The sequence below is a fragment of the Camelus dromedarius genome, chromosome 14 (genome assembly GCF_036321535.1).
Source record: "Camelus dromedarius isolate mCamDro1 chromosome 14, mCamDro1.pat, whole genome shotgun sequence".
NCBI classification, from domain to species: Eukaryota; Metazoa; Chordata; class Mammalia; order Artiodactyla; family Camelidae; genus Camelus; species Camelus dromedarius.
The window spans coordinates 69,952,919-69,971,911 of NC_087449.1; the positions used below are offsets into that span (position 1 = coordinate 69,952,919).

The 18,993-nt window shown below is 61.8% G+C and overlaps 1 protein-coding gene and 1 long non-coding RNA gene across 4 annotated transcripts in view; one reads left to right on the forward strand and one right to left on the reverse strand.

Annotated features, from left to right (window-relative positions):
- Positions 1-18,993, reverse strand: part of SKI (SKI proto-oncogene) — a 60,214-nt gene that overhangs the window by 7,160 nt on the left and 34,061 nt on the right. The window lies entirely within an intron of this gene.
- Positions 233-9,041, forward strand: LOC135322921 (uncharacterized). The gene is made up of 3 exons (XR_010384002.1): positions 233-7,299; positions 7,438-7,578; positions 7,816-9,041. It is a non-coding gene; the product is annotated as an uncharacterized LOC135322921 (long non-coding RNA).

The window sequence follows — 18,993 nt, forward strand, 5'->3', positions numbered from 1 at the left end:
CACCTTGCCCCGGGAAGACGGTTCGGAGCTGAACCCGTAGGCGGCCGTGGGTGGTCTGCTCAGACCCGCAAACAATCACTCAGGAAAGAAAAGCCCACCTGCTGTTGCTTTTTAGGGGAAGCGAGTCCAAGTCTGCCCGCCTCCCACGGTGAGTGCGTGTGGGGCTGGGCCGGGCGGGGCCGGGACGCCTGCCGGGGTGGGGCTTCCTGTCTGAGCCGAGTTCTCACGGACAGAGAAGCCGCAGCAGCTGAGCAGATTCTGAGAAACCCCAGAGACGCCGAGGGGATGTGTGGGACAGACGACTTGGGCCGCAGAGACCAGGCCACCCCCACGCAGCCTCGAGCCCCTGGCCTCCTGTTCACCCCCACCTCCGGCCCCACGCGAGCCCACTGTCAACCCCAGGATGTGGCTGGCAGAGGCCACTCAGGTGCCAACCGCTCAGACGCCCGTAAGAGGAGAAATCCCCGTGCCTCCCATGAAGCCCAGGGACGGCTGTGACAGTGAGGAGGCAGCACAGGGGCGCGTGGGGGACGGGCCCGCCGCCTCTCCCTCACCTGCAGCCCGGGGAGGTAGGAGCTGCTTCACGCCTGGACCAGTCCCAGCGGCCGCAGGCGGCCAGGGACAGGCTGCGCGCGGTGACAGCCGTGCGTCCCACTCTGCAAGGAGGTGAGGCCCACCTCCTGACCCCGCTGTGCGCCTCGCTGCCAGTCTGCGGGCCCGGGACACGCCCAGGCAGCGGCGCCAGAAGCCGCCAGCACAGTGCCGAGCCGTGGGTTGGCCCCAGGAGACCCCCACCCACAGAGTGCCCCTACCCAGGGACACGCAGAGCCACACGTGTCTGACACCGAGGTGAGGACACATGCGTCTGCCCACAGAGCACACCTCACACGGGGTCTGTGCGTGTCACCCAGGGGCCTGTGCAACCTGCAAAGATCCGGGAGAACAACCTGGGGGTGACTTCACCCCCACGACAGCCACGTCGACCCAGGCCAGCATGTCAGCCAGATCACAGGCACTAGCTGTGGGTGGGGAGGTCAGGAGGTGGCCATCCCCCAAGACCAGCACGGAGGACAGCAGGCAGATGGGGGGCCACTAGGAGCCAGGGCGGCTTCTGGCAACAGCCCCAGGCCCCAGGCTCACAAAGGCCCTACTTACTGCCTGAGTCCCAAGGCACTGCAGGCTGGCCCCGCAAGCAAAGTGGGGGCTCCCCTCTGCCCTGGACGGACCACGGGCACCTGCACCCTGTGCTAAGGCCCAGAGGTGGGGTAGGGTAGGGTAGGGAGGAGGAAGGTTTTGGGTCAAGGATGAAGCTTTCCTTGGATTTGAGTCCCCCAACCCCCAGTGCTGCACTGAGAGCCCCAGGTTCTGGCAGCTTGGACGCTGGCCCCTGACCTGGGCATCTAGGGCCCACAGGAGTGAGGGCCTAGGGGAACACCCCCAGGGCCTGCCCTGCAGCCTCCGACCATTCCTCACGCCCCACCCTGGATATGTTAAAACAGAGAAAACACGCGTGGGGAGAAGAGAAAGGGGAGAGCACGCCCCGGATGCCGGCTGGTGGCGCTGGGCTGAGGCCTGAGCGCACAGCGCGATTTCTTCACGTGCAGAGCTCCAGCTGCTCCACGGGTACTGACACCCCCCAGCTGCCGGTTCTGGGGTGACCCTGGCAGTGCAGAGGGCGGCTCCCCCTGGCTGGCCGGGCACGGAGCTGCCCAGCACCGCCCTGGACGGAACAGGAAGGGAGTCTGCAGGGGTGGAAGCAGCCCGAGGGCACGGGGTCAGAAAAGGGAGGCGCTGCTGGCCTCCCCAGAAGCAGGCCTCAACACAGACCCAGCGCCAACGGTGACACCCCAAGGCTGGGGCCCCGTGGGAGGGGCTGCCAGGTGGGAGAAAGTGGTGGCTCTGAGTCAGAGGGGAAGGTCACCTTCCCCTCCCAGGTCCACAGTCTTACCCATGGGCCCTGGTGGGAGGCGGGGACCTCAGGCTACGGGCTCTGAAAGCGAGGTGTCAGGACCCTGCCCGTCCCAACTAGGGCCGCAGGTGCTCAGGGAAAAAGCAGCAGCGGCCTCGGTCTGCCCAGGTGGGGTCCACTCTGCCCTGTGCACGGCCACCTGCGTGTCTCCACTGTGCCTGGAGGGGGACGCCTGTTCAGGGCAGACGTCAGCTTCAGCCCGAGCACGGCCTCACAGGTGGGGTCGCCAGGGGTGGGGCACAGCCCCGCTCACAACTACAAGGTTGTGCGCACACATGATCCGCCAGAGAGGAGCAGCACCCTCACCAGCACCGGACAGGGCTGCTCTGATTTTGTTTTCTTGCTCTGCGGGGCTGACGTCAGCCATCACCCCCAGATCCTCCGGTCTGCACCAGGCGATGTGGCTGGGGGACCAGGGGGGAGCAGCCACCCAGGGAGAGGCCACACGAGCAGCGCCAGTGTCCCTGGAGCTCTGGACCCTGCCCAGCACCATCAGGTATGAGAGCTGTCCCCACGGAGAGAAGGACACTCTGTGCTGCAGGGCCAGGCCCTGCGGGCAGGACAGGACTGGGATGGGAGTTCTGCCCCCCCGGGGACCAGGCACGGGCGCCGTGCTCGGTGAGTAACCCGCCTCCGGCAGCGTGTGCACAGCAGGTGCCCTAAACCGCCCAGCTCCCAGACTCTGGTCTGAGATGGGAGGAAAACGGGGCCTGGAGTGCAGGCTGGGTCCCCCAGGTCCCCGGTTAGCCCGGGTCACCATGAGGAAGCTACAGACACCGGGCCGAAGGCAGGAGGAGGTGAGTGAAGCGACGTACCAGGAGTCACAGGCCTCCAGGCGCCAGGCAGAGAAGACAGTCAGGAAGTCTCTCTGAAGACCCTATTCTGCCCAACATGCAGAAGGCCTCGGATTGAATCCCAGCCAGTTCCCCAGGGGCCAGGAAAAGAAATCTGAAGTCACAGATGGGACGAACAGCGGACTCCTCACCCGTCCCTACCCTCAGCTCACTGGGGGCCTGAGGGACCCGAAAGGGACAGAAGGCTGATGTCCGGCAGGCTGAGTCCGGTCTGCACCCCATGGCCAGATCTACTCCAGCAAGAGGCCCATGGAGGGTGCCACCAGGCACCGGGGTCAGTGCGCTCAGCTGACTGGGCCGTCCACTCCCAATTCCCAACTGAAGCTGAGCACCCTCCAACTCGGTGCTGACCAACCCTGCTCAGACCTCTGGGCACAGGACTGGGGTCCAGGTCTGCAGAGAGACTAAGACACCCTGATCAAGACGCCACACTTACCGAGGGGTCAGAGGTCCCGCATCCTGCAGTGCCCACCGGGGGGCAGCTCCCGGCAGGCAGCCTGGTTCGGCAACAGAGGGGGGAGGTGCAACCGAGAGCTGGCCAGAACACTGCGGTCAACCTTTCCTCCCGTCCAAGAGAGCAAGCAGCTCCTTTGTCCAAGGGACCACCCAGGGACCGTGCAGAGAGCAAGTGCCCCATGGGGCTGGACCACGGAGCGAGGGCTGCACCTCAGAGGCACAGTATCCCTAATTCCACGCGGACACTTCTGGAGCACCGCTGGGAGGGCGCTGGGTTAACACCCTCCAAATAAGCTAGAAGTGGTGGTCTGGTCCCTGAACGGGCCCCAGACACGTGAGCACCCCGACAGAGGCCCACAGCGCCGGCGGGCAGGGCTCTGCAGGGACATGGCACACGGGGTCCCAGGACAAGACCTGGACACCGAGGTGGCTGCAGCTGGGCGGTGGAGACGGTGGGCCGGGGGCCTCGGCACACGCCCAGGGCCACGTGGGGCGACGCTTCTTACTTCTCGCTCATCAGCAAGCAGAGGGCCCCCGTTCAGTGAGCCGTCTACACAGTGACCAGAATTAGCGTGAGCCCATCTCCAAAGGTCTGCACATCACCTGAGACCCTCAGCGGTAACGAGGCACAGCAAAGGGGTCAAAGGACAGAGCGTGGGAAATGCAGGACCCAGCACCTGCAAGTGTCCCGCCTCTGCCCATCGGTAAGGTCTCCACCCCAGGTCGGGTGACACCTCTGCAGCCACGGCCCCGCCACCTCCTCCTCCAGCAACCGAGGGACCTGGAGAAATGCATTTCCTCTTAAATTATGGTTGGTGACAACTGGTTAGAAGGACACCATCAACCTGGCGTCAGGCCCGACATCTGCACGGGGCCGGGTGAGCAGCACAGGTGCCCCCTCCGTCAGCTCCTGGAAGGTGGTCAGCCTCTCCCGGGAAGCAGCTTCACTTCTGGACACACACCACCGAGAAGGCAAAGGCTCCACAGATCAGCCCAGGGGCCGCGTCCCAGTCTCACGGGTATGAGCACACACCCTCCGGGTGAGCAGGGGCCCCCGTGTGACGCTCACACAGAGCTGCGTTTGCCCTCCCGATGCACGTGCTCTGCTGCGTCACACACCTGCCTGCACCCCTCCCTTACCCTCTTCCGCAACCCCTCCTGTATCTTCTCCATCACCCCCTCCCACACCTTCTGTCACCAGGTCGCAGCTAACGAGGAGGGAAGCCTCCCAAGGGCACACGGAGAGCCGCGCTGCCGGCTGGGGAGAGCAGCCAGTCTCAGATCTGAGCTGGAGGCAGCTGCTCACCCACACGGCGCCTGCACCACTCTGCCGGCGCGTGCACGGTCAGGCGACAGGGACAGCTGTGTACCAAGGGCACAGGCCGGCTGTGCTCACCCAACACCCAAGGAGCTTCTAATTTCAGGGAAGGTTTCTGGGAAGTGCGGGGTGGACGGGGGAGAGGGACAGCCGCTGTGTCTTGCCCAGGAGGCACAGCCTGGGAGTAAGATCTCGGGCCAGGTCGCAGCACCAACCTCCTCCAGGAAGCCATAAATGACAGCGCGCCCCTGGAGGCCAGCACGGTGGAAGCGGCAGGAGCACCCATACGCCCAGTTCTTAAACAGGAGATAGTGGCCCCGGCCAGGCCCCCGAGGGCCGCGAGCGAGGTGGCCGAGCTCAGTCCGACGCGCGGCTGCAGGGGCTGCTGTTGGAGCAGCACCGCCACGGCTACGTGAGCTTCATTTACGTGTGGTGGAGAACACAAGGCAAAACTCAGCTCTGGCTCCCACATGTCCCGCCTGCGCCGCGACCTGGGGACGCCCCGTCACATCTCCCGAAGGGGAAGGCTGTCAGCGCAGCTCCCTACGACCAGCTGCTCCCTCACGCCGACCATCTCGGAGAAAACCGGGCTGCCCACGGCGGTTAAGGTTCGGGTGGTGAAGGCACTAGGAATGGTCCCGCGGCCCGAGCCCCCGCCCCACCAACGCCTGGACGACACCAGAGCACAAGAAACAAAAGATGAAACAGGAAAGGGGGGTTCGTCAAAATCAAAACTTCTGTGCTTCAAAGGACGCCACCAAGAAAGTGAAAAAACAGCCCACAGAATGGAAGAAAAAAGTTGCAAATCATGTCTGATAAGGGACCTGTATCCAGATAAAGAGCTGCCAAGCTGACAAAAAAACCACCAACAAGGCAAAGGATTTGAACAGGCACTTCTCCGAAGACACACCCACGGCCAACAGGCACAAGACGACGTCCCCGTCACTGACCGCCGGGGAAACGCACGTCACATCCGACTACACCCCACGGTGGCTACGAGCAGAAACCAGCAAACAAGTGCTGGTGAGGACGGAGGGGAACTGGGAGCTGTCGTGCCACTGGTGGGAAGGTAACGGGGGCAACTGCCAGGGAAGCAGCCTGACGCTTCCTCAAGAAGTCAAACGCAGAGCTACCACGTGATCTAGCAACCCCAGGCGTCCGTAAACACTGGAAGGGACTGAGAAGGGGACCCCCAGGCCTTGCCCTGTAACTTTCCAAGCTGTCACAACTGCAGGAACCCAGGCCGAGGAGCCGGGAGCACCCGAGACCCCTCACACCCGCGCGCTGAGTCCACAACCACCTCAGCGAAGAGCACGGTTCACAGAGCACGGCGAGGAGCCCCTCTGCCCCATGCGATGGCTGCAGCTGTGTCAAGCGGGACACGGAGTGCTGCTGGGGACGTGGAGAGCCTGGGGCCTGCTGCGCCACTGGTGAGGGCACGGCGCCACAGCAGCACTAACGTAATGGCCACAACGTGGAAACGACCCACGTGTCCATCAGCAGGTGAACGTATACGGAAAATGGGATCCGGGCCATCCACACACTGGAGCATCACTTGGCCTGGACAAGGAGTGAGGTGCTGACACTCCGACACGGTGGCACCTTGAACACATGGCACTCGGGGGATGGAGCCAGACGCAGGCCGCCGCTTGGGGTTCCACTGACGTGAAGCATCCAGAACAAGCAAATCCATAGACAGACAGTGATCAGTGGGCGCTGGGCGTGGGGGTGCTGGCAATGTTCTAACATGAGGTTAATGGTGACAGTTGTGCACAGTAAAAACCACTGAGCTGTATATACTCTCTGAAGGGGTGAACTCCATGGTGTGTGATTACATCTCAATAAAGTTGTTATGGTGCCTATTAAAAAAAGGAAATGAATTGTTGGTTGAAAAACCAAAGCACTGAGGTCAATGGTTCCGACACACGTTCCTCCCAGCAAAGGACGAAGCCCCGAGGAGCAGCTCCAGGCAGCCATGGGAGCAGCCACGAGAAACACCAGATGCGTGGCAGAGGTCATGGGAGGTGCAGTCCTCACAGCCAGGGGTCCCTCGGGGCCTGGCGTGGGCGTCTTGGCTGTGAGGGGACCGTGGTAAGGACTCTGCAGAGGGTGGGCAGCCCTCAGGGAGGGGGCACAAGCATGACCCGGAGGCCACTATGTGCTAGGTGGGGGACAGGCCCCTGCATCAGGCCTGGGTGGGACAGGCAGCCAGGGTACCTACCGGACGACAATGTGGCCCTAGCCAGGGTCCTGCAGGGGAGGCTGGGGCAGCTCACACGCAGGGGTTCAGGCCAGAGGGGTGTCCTCATGATCCCAGAGGCCCAGCCTGGCCCCCATGGGAGCCCGACCCCCAGCTCTCAAACCTGGTGCCAATTCACACGTTGGGGCAGATGACACCGCTCAGACAGCAGTTCACACAGCAGCGGACAGGGGGTGCTCTCAGGTCATCGGATGGCATCCACCTGCAGGTACCCACCGTACCCACCCCCTGACCCTTGGCACTTGAGGACCCACATACCCCTAGATGACATGGCCACCTCCCAGGCTGGACGCCCGGGGGCAGCGTATTCTGGAGAATCGACTCTGGCGTCATCTGTGGTGGCACCACCATCTCGTGAACCACTCAAGGACCTCACACCCCTGAGAACACAGCTGCGCCCCTCGGACAGAAGCCTCAGAGCCAGCAGGGCCTCGGAAAAGCGGTAAGAGACATTCTCACGAGCCTACAAATCGGCAAAAACGTGTCTGAGTGTCAACGGAGCATTTTTCTAAGTTACAGGTGTCCTCTGAAAACCCCGTTCAGGACTCCTGACGCAGTGCCATCTATTTCTAATTTACAGGCTACAATAAAAATACGTCTTTTTTCAACGGACAGATTTTAGCACGGAATTGCACTCCTAAGGGATATTCCCCGGTTAGAAATTCGCTGCACACTCAGAGCTGAGGCAGGAATAAGCGATTACATTACCCCCGGATTCCAGGTGAGGTAACACAACACACTTGGAAGCGTTACTGAGATTTCCAAGCCCCCAGGGGCAGGGACCAGGGGGGTTTCGTCCCCAGAGCAAGGACAGATGAGTGTAATGACCACAGCCCAGCGGGCTCGAGGCGGGGGCTCCAGGAAGGGCACGGGGAAGCCAGCAGCCAGGCCAGGGGGGCTGGGGGGTCTCCCCATGACACCGGGTTGTTCGTTTTGTAACTCTTCTGTCATTTAGCAGGTCAGCAGAAAAAGAGCCTGAACCACAAATAAAGAGATGGTAAGTTCCTGAGGGACAGCACCCTACCCAGGGGGGCTGTCACAACAGCCAACCCCAAGAAGCTGCCAGGCCACGACCTGGGAGCGGGCGCAGCAGCTTCCTCCGCACACTCTTGACCCCAGGGACGGCCCAGCAGCCCCTCACGTGGGGCCGAGCTCAGGAGGAGATGCCCCGGCCGCAGGCCCAGAGGAGGGGCAGAGTGAAAACCCCGGCACAAGACAGTCCCGCCGGCCCAGGGAGGCCCACTGCGCCCCCGTGGGCCCGTGCGGCCAGGGCCAGGGCGAGCACACGTCCTCACCCCGTCAGGAAGCAGGGAGGGCCCCCGATAACGGGTAACCGCAGACCGGCATGGACCCCAGAGATGGACAGGTGGGTGGGAGCCACCACGCAGACGCCCACAGACCCTACACACGAGGGGTGGGTGGCCCTTAGGGTAGGAACCCCAAAACAGGTCCAGCACAAGAGGAGCAAACGCAGAAGGAACCCATGCGTGTGGACGGGCCAGTGGCGCGGACCCTGCCAGCTCCCGGGCACGTCACCCCACTCAGAAATGCCCACTTCGCCAGAATCTCCTGCCACGGGGCAAGCTGGGTGCTGAGTGGGCCAGAGCAGCACCCTGGGGGGTGGGATGCGGGGGTCACCCCAGTTCCTGGAGGTGGGCCCAGGGCCACATGCTGGGCCAGCCCTGCCGGGCCCAGAGCTCACTGGTCAGATGCTGCGGGCCCCCCCACCCCAAGGCCTGCAGAGAAAGGCAGCCCCTCCCCCAGTGAGGGCAGGGCCTCCGGGGCCACAGCCCCTAACCTGTGCTCTGTGGCAGGGCCCGCGAGAGCCCCCGCCGCCCCCCAGGCCGACCCTGAGGCCCGGGCTCAGCACCCGGCGCCTGAGCCGGCCCAGGGCCTGCGCTGCGGGCCGCTCCTGGGGCCCCGGTCTGGGCGCTGCAGGGCTGCTTCTGTAAGCGCCATTACTATTGTCTGCGTGATGGTTCACGCCGCATGTTATGCTTGAGTTAACCTATTTTCTGTTTATTGTGGAACAGAGGAAGCAGGTTAAATCTGCAAGACTACCCCAAACCCCAAAATGAAGCAAAAATAGCAATTTTGAAGATTCGCTTTGATTTTTTTTTAATTTAAGTAGGTCATTTCTGTTACTTCCACACTGTCGATAAGAGTGAGTTAAGACTTTTCTAAGGAAACAACCCTTGCAGGATGCTCGGTGCCACTTGGCACGTTTCCTCCCCAAGGAGTCGGGACACCACACAGGACAGACCCTCCGGGCTCCAGTTGCCAGAAGGAAGCTCCCGGGGTCAGGTGTGCCACCAAGTTCCCAAGCCCACCAGCCCATGTCTCTCAAAACACAAAGAAACCCACGCATGTGGAGAGAGATGCTGGGGAAGGAAGCGGTGGGCGGCCATCCCTCCTGCAGGGACTTCAGGAAAGAGGGGAGAGGGGGCTCACCCCATGGGGGTAGGGCGTCTGGGAAGCAGTTTCCAAGAAGGGATGTCAGGCGTGACCCTGTGGCTCTGGTGCGCCTAGTCCCCACTGTGCCATGGACCTGCCACCAGGCCTATGGCCACCAAGGCCTCCTACACCCGTAGCCCCACACCCCTGCAAAACCTGTTACAATTAGGAAATGAGTGGGAAGTCCCCCGATGGACCAGGCAGGGTGGAACAGAATCTTTCTTTTCCTTTGCAGTCACTGGAAAGTAACCGTTAAAAATATTCTTAAAAAAAAAAAAAAAAAAAAAAAAAGAACCAGAACCCCAAGAACAATTAAGCTGTTTTGCAAATCCATGGGCTTTGTTCTGGGGCTTATTTCAATTCTTCAACAATGTTCTTATTTCTTGAGGGGTGGGGAGCAAACGGGGCTTTTCCCAGCACCCTGACTGGCCAGGAGAGGTGCCCACGGGCATGTGGCCGGGGCTCAGCAGAGGTGGCAGGGACACACACCACTCCATCCAGAACGAGGAAGCGCGGCAGCACAGGACGCTGCGGCCATCCTTCCTGGAAGGCTGACTCAGAGCCGCCTTCATGTGGAGAGTGTTCCCTGCGGCGGCGCGTAGGGGGGCCCCACACCACCGGCCCACGGCCCTCACCCTCACCTGTGAAGGCCGCTCAGGAGGATCAGCCCCCCACCTCCAACAAGCCTCTGCCCCAGGAGCCACCAGGACACGTGGGCGTGGCCTGCAGACGCGTCCCCGCGGGAGCAGCTGGCACTGGGGGAGGGCAGGCCCAGCGTTCCACAGGGGACAGTCCAGGGGACGCCAGCAGCTGTGCAGCCATGCTGGCTGCGCTGGGCCGGGCCTCTCCCCCCAGCACTCGGAGCAGCGGCCCTGAGTTTCTGCTCACCTCACACAGCCACAGACACACCAGACACACAAAACACCAGGTGCCGTGGTGCGCCCACACAGTGGTCTCGGCTCCCCTCTCCTGACCACCCCCACCTGCCCTTCCCCCATCGGGGCAGCAGGGGCGAGCCCCCAGTCCCCTGCTCTCCTCACCACACCCGCGGCCCTGCAGGCCCCACACGGTCACCTGCCCTAACCTGCCCCCTCCTCCGAGCTGCACGCCTCCTAGGTGGGGCCCCAGGCTGCCCTCAGCTGTCTAAATCCACAGCACACCCCCACCGCCCTGCAACCCGACCCTGACAAAGACCTCATCCCTGACTCACGGGACACCTGTCAGGCTGAGACCAGGGGCATATGTGGGTGTGCATATATGTACTCACACGCGGGCACGGAGCATGCAAGCGTGGAGCGTGTGCACGTGTAACAACACACACTCGTGTGTAATCTGTCACCTGCACTGGGTGAACAGCTCAGGGAAGACCGGACAAGGGGGGCCTTGGGGATCAGCGGGGGCACAGCTGAGAGGAGGCCTTTCACAGGCCAGAGCAGGGAGAGAAGCCTTTCAGCCCCAGACGCAGGCAGGCTGCTGGGGCAGCTCCCGCGTGGCCGTGGGACAGGTACCAGCCGAAGAGACCCCGCCCAGCATACATCAGACCAGAGCCCTGCCCCAGACGCGGCCGAGGGCTGGGTCTCAGGGCGCTAGAGGTGGAGGCCGCAGAGACCTCTGGGACCCAGCGGCCTCCCACCTCGTTCCAGCAAACAGCCTTCTTGGTCCACAGAACACTAGGTGTGGAGGAGAAGATGTTACTCTCTGTAGAAGAGACCAGCAGGTGGACAGTGGAGCACCTGGGGGCCCAGGTGAGTGGCCCCAGATTGCACGGAGGGCAGTGGGGGCTGCCGGCATCCCACCCCACAGGACACTGACTGGCGCCATCTCACCCATCCCCCGGCCCCGCGGGAGGAGCAGCTGGGCCTGGGGAGCCGGCGAGCCCGAGCCCGCCGGGTCTCTGGGCGAAGCAAGCCTGCTACCCGTTCCGTGCAATCCCCGCTTCCCAGCCTCCCTCACGGCTGCGCCCTGTGGTGAACCACGGGTAACCACCCTGGTCCGCGGAGGGCGGGCAGCGGGGAGGGGCCGGGAACCTGATGGCCAGGGTCCTTGGGAAGGTGACAGAGGTGCTGCCAGCCCGGCACAACGTGGCGCCTCTGTGTGGGCATGAAACAGACACACGGGGCGGGCGGGCTGGTTTTGCGGGGGAGCTCCAAGCACCGAGCACTCCAGGCCGGGAAGAAAGGCCCGGATCCCAGCAGCCATCAGTCCCGAGGGCACTGCCACGGCCCCAGCGGGCCGGCCCTGCAAACCTCAGAGCTGGGCTCATGCGCCTCCCACGGTCAGCTTCCCAGCGCACAGACACACACCCTCCAGAGAAGCAGGTGTGCGGGCCCTGCTCGAGGGCAGCAGAGCCCCCGGGGGAGTGATGGCGCCTCCGGCTCTGCGCATCTGAGGCCCGCGGGAAATGGCAGTGCACCCACCCCCCCAACCCAAATTTCAACGCTGACTGTGCAGGCAAGTCACCAGGCAGGACCAGGAGTGGGGGTGTCCCTGCCCCTTCTGAAACAAGCCCGCACCCCACCTGGCCCCAGCCCCCCCGCTCCCCTGGGAGGCCCTCAGAGGATGGGGCCCACAGCCCACACACCCATCTCACGGAGGGTCCCCCCGCTGCCTGGCTCCAGGCTCTACCTCCTAACATGTCACGTCCGTGGGGAGCAGACGCTCCCAGCACCCACTGTGAGGCGGGCCCAGAGCTTGCCACCACTCCAGGGTCGGGGGGTGGCGGTGCCCGGGACCAGGTTCTCGGAGGCCAAACTGCCACGTCAAGAGATTTCCATCTCTCTCCATGTAAGGATTTTTCCTGTCCAAGGCCAATGCTTTCTCTGTCTTTAAAATCTAAATAAAAATACCCCCAATGGTATCTACTTGGAAGAGGGCCTGCAGCCGGTGTCCGCTCAGGTCAGGGAACGTCCTCCAGGCCCTCTGAGCGGCACCCGCACGGTACGGCAAGGCCCCTAACCCAGGACATCAGACCCCGGGGCAGGGGAGGGCGGAGAGGCAGTCTGGGCACTCATGCACTGGGCCTCTGCTCCTTTACCTCTCACCCTGAAGGTGAGATGCGCAGGGCTGGCTTCAGGCATGCATCGTTCACTGGCCTTCATCTTCACTGCGGTCATCCGGGATTCTGACAACCCCACCTTCCATCCAGTGTTACTATGCATGTAGAGTGCATCGGGGCGGGCGTGCCCGGAGCCAGGGTGAAGTGAGACCCCAAGGCCAGGGCTTCCCTCTGACAGGGAAAGGGCCATGCGTCCCCCACCCCACATAGCCCAGAAGGAGCTGGAGACAGAGACCTGGAGGGGAGAGACAGGTGCCAGGCTCCAGTCCTCATGCAGAAGGCGGCGGGTGTTGGGGAGAGGGCCAAGTCAGCTTGCGGCTGCGTCTCCACCGTCCGGGTGGCAACAGAGCACACGTGCACGCGCGGGCACAGGAGAGAGCCATGCAGTCAGTGACCCAGCACCACGCTCAACATGCTCACATCTGCACTGAAAACTGGCACTGCACAGAGAAGGACAAGCAGACCCAGGACAGTAATTTACACGTTTAATTTCTCTTCACCTGAAATGGCGTTAAGTGCCGACAGCCCCCGCCCCCGTGCGCTGAGGGACCTCAGAGAGACCACGGGCAGGCACCTCAGGGGCTTGGGCTCTTCCTCCTGCTTCGGGGCGGGGGGGCCTCCTCCGCTCACTCGGTCCTCGGACCCGGACCCGGGGCCACCCAGCCCGGGGCCTCGCGGCAGAACCGCAGCTCACACCGGACGAGGGGGCTTGGAGACCGCTTTCTAATCTCTCAAGAAAAATCCCTCCAAAGGAAGAGTCCAAGCGCAGCGAAGAGCTGGCATGGGGGGGGGGGGGGGCGTCCCTGGAAAGACGGCGGCTGGGTCACACCTCATCGCAAACGCTTCAGGCCGCCCCTGAGCAGAGCTCAGCACACCACGCAGACCCCGCCGGCGCCCGAGAGTGCCTGAGCAGGTCCAGGCACGGAGTGGTAAAGCACACCTCTGTGCTCCCAACTCAAGTCACGGTGGAGGTCACTTCTTACCTCTAAGCACCCAGGACCTAGCTGGGGGTCCCTGAACTCCCCTCCCCACAGGGCCACTGACGGAGCCACAGGACTGCAGGGGGAGCGCTGACCCCGAATGTCGCTGCCCCCTTCTCCAGACGCTGGTCTCCTGGGGCAGAAGGAAGGGGGCTCACACCAGGGAGCTTCCTCAGGGCATCGGGTGGCAGGAGACGCTGGGTTCACCGGAAGGGCTCTCGGCGGGGCCCAAGCAGTGGAACTGGTGCATGGAGCGAGGGGGAGATGGGGACGCAGCCTCGGCGGTTGCCTTCACAGTGGCCGTCATACCCACACCTGCAAACTGCCCAGGGAGAAAGGAGGACCAGTGTCCAGAACGAGCAGGGGGACGACCCTGAGCTGCTGTCACGCGGCAGCCCCAGCCAGACCCTCTCAGCCCAGCTGCGCTCCCCCCGCAGGGGCGGGCCCCAGGTGGCTGCCCCCACCTCCGCAGCTGCCAGAGGCAGCCCCCCGGGCCCAGGAGCCCACGTGGAGGAAAGGCGGTGCAGGCGGCTCAGCCACTGCCTCTGCGGAGACAAGGCCCAGCGGGCAGCTGAGGGACCACGCACGGCCACCGCCTCCCAGCCAGGAAGCAGCTGGGCGGCCCCGCCCACGCGGCCAGGTCTGTTTTGCTTCCTCGGCGCCTGCGCCACCCCCCCTCCCCCTCCTGGCAGACGTGGGCTGTTTTCTCTCCATAGAAACCGACACAACACTCAGCGGCTTGGCCAGCCCGGGACAGGGACGGGGCGCTGCCCAGCCGCGGGGCAGCTCAGAGCTCGCGTGATAGCCGCTTCCACTTCCGGCTGTGGCAATGAGGCCGCCGAGGGACCAGCAAAGTCATCGCTGGCGTGCCCCTGGCGTATCCCCAGAGCCCAGGCTGGAAGACGGTTCACGGGTCCCCGAAGGTATGACTGTGGAGACCCAGAACCGGAGCCCAGAATCCACCAGCCTGTCCCCAGCCCTGACCCTTCGACATCTCCGACCAGCATGCAGAAAGGCAGGGCCCCCAGGGTGAGTCCTCGTAAAGGGACAGAACACCACACCACACAGACGGCACCACATCACTTCACGCCTGGATGAGGGTCTCCAGGGGGACCGGGCCCCTCCTGCCCGACACTCATCACTGCTCAGTGGGGTGGGGAGGGGACGTGGGCCCTGGCCAGCCCCAGGGAAGTGGCTGTGGGGCCAGGCTGGGCCCAGGGGGACCCTGAGAGGACCCAGAACGTGTGCTACGGGCCTGAGCAGGGCCCCGACGTAGACCCACACACCCACTCTTCCATCTTGGAGACCAAGCGATAGAGGTTCCGGCATCTCAGAGCCACAGGCGGCAGAGCTCAGTGTCACAGGGTCGCTGACCCCGAGCACACTCCCCCCCAGGATAACGATGTGACCCTCCCCTAGCTGCCCTGAGACCCTACTGCTACCCCTAGCAAAGCACCCCAGGACAGCCCCCAACCCGGGACCTGACCCCACTCCACCCCAGCCCTGGCCGGTGCCACCAGCCCGGTGTCGTCCCCTCACTACCACCCACCCCACTGGGCCCCTCCTCCCGCTGCATGAAGGCAAGGACCACCTCCCTGCAGGGGGGTGGAGGGCAGGGCCTCTCACACCAGGCGTGGACCTGCTCTGCTCACGGTGGCCTGGGTCACAGCAGAGACCCCCACCCCACTTCATCTCTGACCCTCACTTACTCCTCAAGTAATCAAATTAGGAAGGCTGGCGTCCACTGTTGTATTTCTAACACCCGCACTGCAGTCGTCCTCTCAGCTGTCTCCTCCAGTGGGCTCACCTTTTAAAAACGTGCACATGCGAGACCGGGGAGCACAGCCTCCTGGACGTGGAGGCGGCTCTGTGGGCGCGACGCCAGGGAGCACGGGCTGCAGTGAGTCCCCCGGGCGGTCACCACGGGCCAGGCTCCCGCAGGGACAGCGAGGATGCTCAGCCCCTCCCTTGGCGACAGTGACTGCGACAGTGAAAGGGGCCGCAGTCAGCCCACGCAGGAGCGTGTCACGGGTGGAAGAGGGATCACCCCGACCACCAAACGTGTCTCCTGAACAGCGATGAACACAGATGGCTGGGGAGGAGTGCCCCCACTTCACCTGCTTTTTAAGAGACCCCACTTTAAGCAGCTAGAAGACAAACAACTCACTTCCCTCAGAGGAGACCGCCGACTCCAGCCTCAACTTCCCCGCTCGCGGGGTGTCCACGAGGGGCCAGAATGAGGGAAAAAGAGCCCTTCTGTCTGCAGCGCTGGGAGGTGCGGGTTTGCCTTGGCGGGGGGACGACTTTCCGCCGCCCGCGCCCCTCCCCAGCCCTGCACTTCCAGCTGGAGCTGTCCTCGGAGGGAAGGAGGCATTTCCTGCATCCCCCTCCCCCTAATTTCCCGACATTCTTGGCAGGCCCAGAGAGGAGCAGCAAAAACCGAGGATGGGGCCTGGGGCCGGGCGCCCCAGGCGCCAGGGCTGGGAAATGGGGGATGGAGGACACGGTGCCCAAAAAGCCTACAGGGCTCAAAGGGGTTCTTGTCCTGGTCCCCTCCCTCTGGGGGTGTCTGCCAGGCCAATGCCCATAAAGACCCAGCAGGAAGGGGCTGCAGGCCACTGGGGTCAGGGATGCCCAGAGGCTCGGAGGAGACCTGGACCAGCGAAGCTCCCACACCCCACAGGGTTTCAGGACGGCGGCTACGGGAGGCCCTCCTCCCAGACACGAAAGCAACTCTCCAGTCATTGGCCACTAAGCCCCAACTGTGCCCCACTGGCCCTACCCAGCACCTCAGCTGCCCTAGCTCGGCTGGGAGGCCCAGGGTAGCCCCACTCTGCTCACTGATGAACCCTGGGGCCACCAAGATACCAGGCCTATGACAATCACTCCAGAAACACCTGCAGTGTGTGCAGGGCCAAGAGTGACCGGAGCTCCAGGAGGTGGGGTGGCAGCTCCTCCCTAGGGCTGTAAAAATGCCCTCTCCTCCCGAGGACACAAGATCCCAATCTTCCTCTGAAGTCAGCGGGGGACAAGATTTCTACCTGGCTCGGAACTCAGTCGGGAAATTGACTTACAAGCTCGAGCAAGGAGGGACCCAGCTGGCGTAGCAATGCCCCTGGGGCCAAGTCATGAGAACCTGGGTGGTGTCACTCCTTGGACCTTGGGGTCCACACGGCCACGCAGCTCTGGGGGTGCAGCAAAGCCTGAAGGGGTATCTGTGGACGCATCCATCTGTCCCATGCCGCCCAGCTACAGCTGTCATACGACCCGGGTGTCTTGGGGACACCAGGGTTTTCCCTGGGTTCTGGCCTTCCCCAGTCCGAGCTTCCTGGGGGTTAAGGCGATGGCTGCCACGTGGTGACCATCTCCTGCTCCAAGGTCCGCAGCTCCGGGTGATGGGAACACAGCATTCCCAGGCCGCTCTCTGGAGTCCAGCCAGTGCTGGCCATCCAGCGGGCGCCTGAGCCCTAGGGAGGCCAGGATGGTCTCTTTCCCTGGGGGGGTGTTAGGGCATCCGGCTGTAACAAGGAAGCCGGACTCAAATCTCGGGGCCCACCCCCAAGGCCAAGGCTGATCTCGCAGATGCCCTGGGTCTCAGCAGGGCTCCTGCCCACCCCCTGGCAGTAGGCACAGGCAGCAGGTCTGCGTGGGACCCCAGTGGGCACCTATGAAAAATCAAAACACCACACCGGTGGCTGACAGCCTGGACCTCTGGGCAGCATGACCATGCACAGCCCCTGCTGTTCAGCCCTAGGGCAGCTCTGTCCCTCCTCACCTTGCCAGGGCCACGCTGAGGCCTCTGTCTTCACAACAGGAAGGACAGGCCCGCTACCCCGAGGAGGGCGGTGCAAAGAGAGGAACTTGAGTGACCACGCAGGGACTTCTCCCTGGGAGTGGTCTTCAAATCAGGTTTAGGAATCTGCACATTGCTGGTCTGGCCCCAGGGCCCATCTCAGCTGCTGGACTGCAGGCCCTGCGGCAAGGACAGAGAAGGCAAGGCTGGGCCAGGCCTGAGCCTGCACACCCTGCTCAGCTTAGAAGATGCCTTGTAAAGAGCTGAGGCCAAAGAACTGCATCCTGTCCTAAGGCTGAAAGCAGGGTGCCAGCCTCTTTGGTGAGTGGGTGAGAAGGCTTTGCCTGAGCAGTCACCTTGGGCCAAGAGGCACGAAGCAAGAGTGATACAGAGATAGGACAGGACAGGAGCTCCAGGCTGCACTCACCAGCAAATGGAAGGGCCAGTGTGCTCGTTATCTGCACAGGCTGCCAAACCCCACCCTGGCTGGGAGCAACCTCAAAGCAGGGGATGTCTTCCAAGGACGGACATGCACCAAAATTCTAAGCTTAGAAAGTTTAAAATAGTCTTTCTTAGGCAACCTACAGAATGGGAAAAGATATTTGCAAAAGATGAGACTGACAAAGGCTTGATCTCCAGAATATATAAACAGCTCCTATAACTTACTAAGAAGAAAAACAAACAACGCAATCCAAAAATGGGCAGAAGAGCTAAACAAGCAGTCCTCCAATGAAAACGTACAAATGACCAACAAGCACATAAAAAAATGCTCAATATCGCTAATTATCAGAGAAATGCAAGTCAAAACTACAGTGAGGTATCACCTTACACCAGTCAGAATGGCCGTCATTCACAAGTCCACACATGACAGATGCTGGAGAGGCTGTGGAGAAAAGGGATTCCTCCTTCACTGTTGGTGGGAATGCAGTCTGGTGCAGCCATTATGGAAAACAGTACGGAGATCTCTTAAAGAACTAAAAATAGACTTACCATTTGATCCAGCAATTCCCCTCCTGGGCATATATCAGAGGGAACTTTAATTGAGAAAGACACCTGCACCCCAGTGTCCACAGCAGCACTATTTACAACAGCCAAGACATGGAAACAGCCTAAATGTCCATGGACAGATGGCTGAATAAAGAAGTTGTGGTCTACTTACACAATGGAATACTATTCAGCCATTAACAAAATAAAATAATGCCACTTGCAGCAACATGGATGTACCTGGAGAGTGTCATTCTAAGTGAAGTAAGCCAGAAAAAGAACGAAAAATATCACACGATACCACTTATAACTGGAATCCAAAAAGAAAAAAAGGCAAAAGAACTTATTTACAAAACAGGAACAGACTCACAGACATAAACAAACTTACGGTTACCACTGGAGGAAGAGGGGAAGGGATAAATTGGGAGCTCGAGATCTTCAGATACTAATATATGTAAAATAGATAAACAAGCTCATACTGTACAACACAGGGAACCATGTTCAGTATCTTGCAGTAACCTATGGTGAGGAATGAGAACGAATGTATGTATGTTCCCATGTGACGGAAGCACTGTGCTGTGCACCAGAAACTGACACAACACTGTAAACTGACTGTACTTCAATAAAAATACATTTTAAAAAACAGTCTCTCTTTTTAATCAAAGCAGTATTCTCCACAGTCAGCCTGAGACCCTTCCCTGCAGTGTGGCGCTTGGTGGTAAGTCTGGGGGCATAAACACCCCCACCCCCACCCCATCCTCGCAGGGCGAGCAGCCAGAGGCCAAGAGACACAAACACGACGCCCACTCCAAATGCACACGCAGATACAGGGACCCAAGAATCCCTCAAATTTTGGAACAAAAGAGAAAT